Raw genomic sequence first — 6835 nt, 5'->3', positions numbered from 1 at the left:
GGCAGCAGGCACCTTCTCGATCGCAGCACCCCGTTGCGCTGGTCTGGCGACGGGGGGGGGCAGGCTTCTTGACGGCAGCTTGCACATTCGCTGATCTTTGTTGAGGCTCAGGAGCGGTGGGCCGGTGCGCAGCAGCAGGACTGGGAGCCGGGGCAGGAGGCTGTGCGGTTCCCTTGGAGCGTTTCCTGCAGGTGACTTGGTGCGTCTTGCATTGCTTCTGCATCTCGAAGGGCAGGCTGCAGAGGGCGCAGCTGAAGGCGACCTGCTTGCTGTGGCATCTCTTTAGGTGCCTGGTGACGCCACCCAGGAGGTGGAAGCTTCGGGGGGGGAAGCAGATGGGGCAGATGAGCACGTCCGCCGTGAGGGGGTACTGCAGGTAGATGGTGTCTTCGTTACCTTGCAGCGGGGGGGTGCCAGCAGCACCAGTGGTATCGCTGGCTGGTTCATCCTGGCGCGGGCGGGTGGGATCGAGGGGTCCGGCTGGGCGGGCATCTGGCAGGGGCCTGCGGTCTCTTTGGGCAGCTTCGGAGGCTGGGCAGGCATCCGGCAGGGTGCTGGTGACCCTCTGGGTGGTCTCTGGAGAGATGCTGGTCCCATCAGTGGAGATTCCTCTCTTGCTGGTGTGTAGAGCAGTGAGAGCACCATCAGCGCCAGGGATCTGGGCAGCTTCGGGGGTGGGAGGTGGTCGCCTGGGAGCCTCTTGTGGTGGCAGAGCGGGGGGGCTCTTCCGTGGCGGCTGGTGTTGCTGGAGAGCGGGGGGGCTCTTGGTCAGCAGCTGCTGCAAGGCGGGGGGGCTTGCTCTCGGCGGCGGGCGCTGCTGGGGAGCGGGGGGGATGTTCCTTCTGGCGGTGATGTCCCGGCAGGCTGGCCTCCGAACGCAGGATCTGTCTGGAACAGCATCTCGGAGGGGGTCCTTCGAGTCGCCACCGGTCTTCCTCTTCGTGCTGCTGGTCAGTAACGTCCTGGAGGCACCGAGGGTCTTCTTTGTAGTCGTCGCTTGAGGGGCCTTCTGTGGAGCAACAGCAGCGGTGGTACACGGAGCAGCTGAGGGCGTCTCAGTAGCAGGAGGAGGATTTTCTTCCAAGGCAGCACCGGTAGAATAGATCTCCAAAGCAGCGTCGATTTTTTCAAAGATGGCAGCTGGGGAATCCATCTGCGGCGCACGTGTTGCGACCTGTTCATAGAAAAAGAGAGATTAAACTGATAAGAACAGATACTACACTTGATCTGAGCTCCAAGGAGCCGAGAAGCGATCCCAAGGAGCCGAGAAGCCAGACCAGTCTCCCTGCTTCCTGCCCTGCCCCAGGATCAGCCCCTTTGTAGGAGCAGGACTTTATAATTGTACTATAAGAATTGATGTAAATTGATGTAAACTTTGTTTTATACTACCAGCCACCCTTTTTGAATAACAGAAAGGAATGACCCTTTAAGACTACGGAATCCTGTTTCCCATATGCATTACAATTAGGACCTGGTAGGCCCTTTTAGTTTTTGTTATAAAGTTTGGTTAGTAAGAGACAGGATTTTGTATTGTGTCTATGATAAGTAGATTAGAGAAATGTCGAGGGCCTGAAGCCCCAATGTGGATTGTTTTAGTTATAAGATTTAGCAAGGCTTGATGACCCTGAGGTGGAGGCTGGCACCCCTAAAGACAATTGATTAAATCAAGCCAGGACAGGATGACCCTCTCGGAGGTGTTTTGGAATGTTAACATCAAATGTTAACACCAATTAAGGAGTAACCTGTCATAAACTGACAGAGCAAAATCTATAGACTTCAATGGAGAAAAAGGACTATAAGAACAGAGTGCTTTGCCATGAAACTTTGGGTTCAGTCCTGCAAAGCCTCGGAGCATTGGGTCGTGACTGACAGAGCCCAGCTCCTCACTCGTGCTCAATCTAACTGGCCATTGGATTGACTTGAGCTACAACAGACTGGTAACTATAAAGACCATCTGCAGGACGTGTGTGTGTGTGTGTGTGTGTGTGTGTGTGTGTGTTGTGTAATTGAATGCATATGCTAACTGCTGTATTCTCAATAAATGCGGCATGCCCCTGGATCAGACCTTCAGCCCAGCCAGCCTAGTCTCCCCGCTCCCTGACCTGCCCCCAGATCAGCCCCTCGGCCCAGGTAGCCTGGTCTCCCCACTCCCTTCCCTCAGGGCCAGCCCACAACATTTTGGAGCTCAAATGACTCCCCCATACCCCCTTGCTTGGGCCAAAACTTTCAAAGGTCTCAATTCTGCCTTCTTCCTGTTCTATTCCTCTCATGGTGTTGCTCTGTTACCTACCCCAATAAAGGAGAACTAACAATTTAAAATGCCTTGTTCAAAAATGTTAAGTAACACTCAACTTTCAAACGCCTGAACAGCAAATGTAACTTTTCTTGTCTTCATAGCAAACACTGGCATTTTTATCTGTTTGAATAATCAAAGTGGTACCTTCCGTGCCTTCTTGGTTGCAAAGATTTGAACTGCTTCCTGAAGGTCCACCGGCTGGGCCAGCTCATGCTCTATTGAGATGGTTGCAAGGCCGACCAGCTCTCCTGTGTCACTGTGGAGCATAGATGTGTTTTTATCAACTTCAGCTTGGAGAAGCTGTGTTCTCCACTGGCAACTGTTACAGGAAGAGTTAGAAGTATGCGCAGAGCAACAAAAGCATTTGGAAAGAGGGTGGTCATCTTATTTGTGTACGTACATTCCAGAACAGCCTTTGGAGTTGATCCTGCTGAAATGTATCTTGAAAGGGCTTTCAGTTCATCACCGAAATCACTCGCATCAATATTGCGCATGTCATTATGTGTCAACACTGTCTCTAGTGCCCTGCATTGCTGGTGTAGGTCTTCTTCAGGTACAGTGAGGAGTTTTGGAATATCATACAACATCCCAAATATACTGCTGTGTTCCTTGAGCTGCATGAAACGTTCTTCAACTGACTGTATTGAACAATCTAGCACCTGGTTAAAGAATTCAACTTTGAATTGTTGTTTGGGGTCTCTTATGGGATTATCCCGTGCCTCGTAATCAAAATGCCTTCTTCTTCAATGACTCTTGTATTCTTGAATGGGTGGGAAAATAGCTTCAGTGTGAAGTTCCTCTGCCAACTTCTGTGCACTCTTCAGAATGTTTTGAAATCCCTCATCTGACCCGTAAGACTGTAGGTATGACTTTGCATTGTCCAGTTGTTCCATTGCTCCAGATATATCAAGGTCAACACCTTGGAGTCGCTTGCTTACAACATTTATTTCAAACGGTATGTCAGGCCACAACACTAAGCCACACAGAAATTTGAAGTTATGTATGTTTCTGGTGATTCCATTTCCCTCTGCCACTGTTCTCCCATGAACAGTTCCTGTCATAGCATTATTATCCATAATGGCAACTATGGCATCATCTATCTTCCCAATTTGGGTTTGATAGGCTTTATCGCTCCACTCAAATTTCCCATTGTGTGGCACTCAGTGGTTTCAGTGTCAGAGAGGATGTTCCCAGTTGTTGCTTCAAAATTTGCCATTGATGAGTTGAGGCAGAGAAAAATACATAGATGCTTTGAATTACATTAAAAAATTCAGCAGCCTCACTAGAAGCTGATGCTGCATCACTGACCACCAAGTTCAATGAATGAGAACTGCATGGTACAAAAAAAGCACGAGGGTTTAACTCTTGGGTCCGTGTCTGCACTCCTCTGTTCTTTCCTCTCATGTGAGCACCATTATCGTAGCCCTGATCTCTCATGTCAGCTATCGCAATTCCCGTATCTTCCAGCTTTTTAAGAAGCACATTTGTCATACCAGCTCCTGTAGTATCATCAATGTCAATAAATTCTAGAAAATGCTCTCTGACAGTCACCATGGCAGGGACATTTTCACTAGGTTCTGTTGTTGTTACAAAACGCACTATTAAAGTCATTTGTTCCGTATGGCTGATGTCAGGTGTGCAGTCCAGAATAACAGAGTAATATCTTGCTGACTTCAGATCTGCCACAATCTTCTGTTTGACTTTTGTTGCCAGTAACTGTATGATCTCATTTTGAATTGTTTTTCCAAGGTAGTGATGTGTGTACATTTCTTGGGTGGTGACTCTTCTTAGATGCTTCTAGAGTACAGCATCAAACTCAGCCATCAGCTCCACAATTTTAAGGACGTTTCCACTGTTTGGCACATACAGCTGATCTGAAGTGCCACGCAGTGCTAGGTTTTGGGTAGCAAGCATTCTCACAATGGCAATGAGCCTTTTCAGAACATTTTACCAGTAAAGAGACTCTGATGCAATCTTCTCTTGATGCTGATCATCTGTGGTGGCCTTTAACCTTAGTCTCATCTCAACTATGGAATACTTTCCACTATGGAATGCTCTCTGGTGATTTGCTGCCTTCTCATGGCTCCTCCTCCTCTCTCTCCCTGCAGCTCCTGCTGCTTTCTGTTATTCCCTCTCACCTTTTCTCCTGTCTACCTGTTATGTCTCTTGTGCCCTCTTTCCTCCAGCACAGCACTCCACCATCTCAGTGCATCTAGAGCAGAGAGAATACATATGCACCAGCAGCAGCCACAATTTTCTACACTCTGGGTCCTAGTGGCACCCCACACAGTCTGGCACCTAAGGCGGCCGCCTCAGTTCATCTCATGGTAAGGCCAGCCGTGCCTTCCCTGCCCCTGATCAGCCCCTCGGCCCACGCAGCCTGGTCTCCCTGCTCCCTTCCCTACCCCCGGATCAGCCCCTCAGCCCACCCAGCCTGGTCTTCCCACCTCCTTCCATGCCCCACAGATCAACTAGCTGGGCTGAGGGCCTGATTTGGAGGCAGGGAATGGATGAGGGGGACCAGGGTGGCTGTGCCGAGGCGCTGATCTGGGGCAGGGGGCTGGATGACAATTGTTTTTCCTTACCTCTCCACTCCCTCCTGCGCAGGACAGAAAACCCAGGCCTTTTCACTCTCACCCACTCCTCTGTTAGCCCCTGTGATAAATGAAGAGGTGGTGAGTAGCTCCCTTTTATGGACTCTCAACCAGCCAGTTAGCTGTATAATCCCTCTTGGTAGCTGTTCTCTGCTTGTTTTACCTGTAAAGGGTTAAAAAAGTCCCCCAGGTAAAGAAAAGGGGCACGTGACCAAAAGAACCAATGAGAAGGCTAGAACTTTTTAAAATTGGGAAGGAAGCTTTCCCTTTGTGTAGAACTGGTCAATGAAATTGTTTTTAATGGTCCACTTTATTAATATAACTTCATAAGTAAAATGAATGAAACTACATTCATTCATAAAACCAGGTACCCCAATAACTGGCTAATTGAGTTTCACTTTCAATCCAATTGCTGCTTAAATCACTGAAACTTGCACTATTTCAACATTGTAACTTCTGTTCTCTATTTGCCGTTCCTTACACTTGTCCATATTGTAACCCAAACTCCATTTTAACTTGTCCCAAACTCCATTTTGAAATGCTCACTCCATTTTGTAAAAGCTTGTTGCAACCTTCATTTTTGCAAAACCCTGCTGTAATCTTATTAGTTTAGTTTAAACGTGTGAATGAGGTATGTAGGGATGATGGAATCAACCTCCAGCCCCAGCCTGTCCTGATGAAATAAAGTTCAAACACCAACGGCTGAAGATGCAGACAACAGCCCTAACCAAGTAAGAAGGGTCCACCCTAAAAAGAAAAGAACAACACAAGTACAATGGAAGGAAGATCAAAGTCAGGTTCCAGGCTGAAAGTCATGTCTGCAATTGAGGGGTGATCAATCACACTGAACCCAGAGGCAGCGTGACACAGCAAAACCTATAGACTCTGGATTCAAACTAAAAATCTATAAAAAAGATGGGTGAGAGTGAAGACTTTGGGTAACATTCTGCCTCCAGCATCAAGGGGCATCGGTGTGCGCCTGACAGAGACCCAGCCCTTCCTCATGCCTGGCTTTCCTGGCCAGTTAGCCACCACGAGCTATGATCCCAAGCTGCGAAAGCAAGCCACACACTCAAGCTACATTCAGGACTGGTAACTATCTAGCAGCTGCAGAACATTTGATGTGTGATGTGTGTGTGTGTATACATAGGTATTAGATATTAGTTATTCGTCTTAAATCAAATTGTGTTATTATAATAAACACGACATCTTGTCTTGTCCCCTGAAACGATCCTGTGTAATTTTATCTGTGTAACATTTGTGTCTGTGGCTGTTCACTGGAGAGCGGGGAACAGAACAAAGCAAGGGTATAACTACGCTATAATCAGCTTTAAACCACGTGTGAGAAATCATCAGATTATACCTAAAATTACTTATTTGAAACCTCCCAAATATGTAAGTAAATTAGGAATGTTTAGAAAGACGTGATTAGGTTTATTTCTGTTTACTTTTTTAAGGCTTGTGGACTTCTCTGTGCTAACCCCAGATGCTTTTTGTTTGTTTGTGACCTTTAAACTGAACCCCCAAGAAAGCTATTTTGGGTGGTTAATTTTTGGAATAGCTCTTTTAAAAATCTAGAAAAAGCCTAAGTTCCAGATGTATTTTCTTTCTTTTTATTTTTAATAAAATTTACCTTTTTAAAGAACAGAATTGGCTATTTGGTGTCCTAAGAGGTTTGTGCATATTGTTTGATTAGCTGGTAGCAACAGCTAATTTTCTTTGTTTTCTTTCTCAGCTCTTCCCCATTGGGGAACAGGAGGACCTGGGAGTCAGGACCCCTGGGTTATATACTGGGCTTTGGAAGGTGAGTGAGCGAGTGGTTACTACAAGGGAACAGGAATCAGGACACCTGGGTTCTATTCTCAGCTGGGCCAGGGACTCAGACAAGTCACTTGGGCCCAGATCTCACAGATATTTAGGTGCTTAATTCCCAGTGGGAGTTATA

General features: G+C 47.3%; 1 pseudogene; it reads right to left on the bottom strand.

The window, feature by feature from the left end:
* Positions 1-1162: 1162 nt before the first annotated feature.
* LOC141997929 (U2 spliceosomal RNA) lies at positions 1163-1254 on the bottom strand (annotated as a pseudogene).
* Between the last annotated feature and the right edge of the window lie 5581 nt (positions 1255-6835).

The sequence above is a fragment of the Natator depressus genome, chromosome 13, assembly GCF_965152275.1.
Source record: "Natator depressus isolate rNatDep1 chromosome 13, rNatDep2.hap1, whole genome shotgun sequence".
Classification (NCBI taxonomy): domain Eukaryota; kingdom Metazoa; phylum Chordata; order Testudines; family Cheloniidae; genus Natator; species Natator depressus.
Note: the sequence above shows the minus strand (reverse complement) of the source record. Positions and strands in the feature narration are given on the sequence as shown.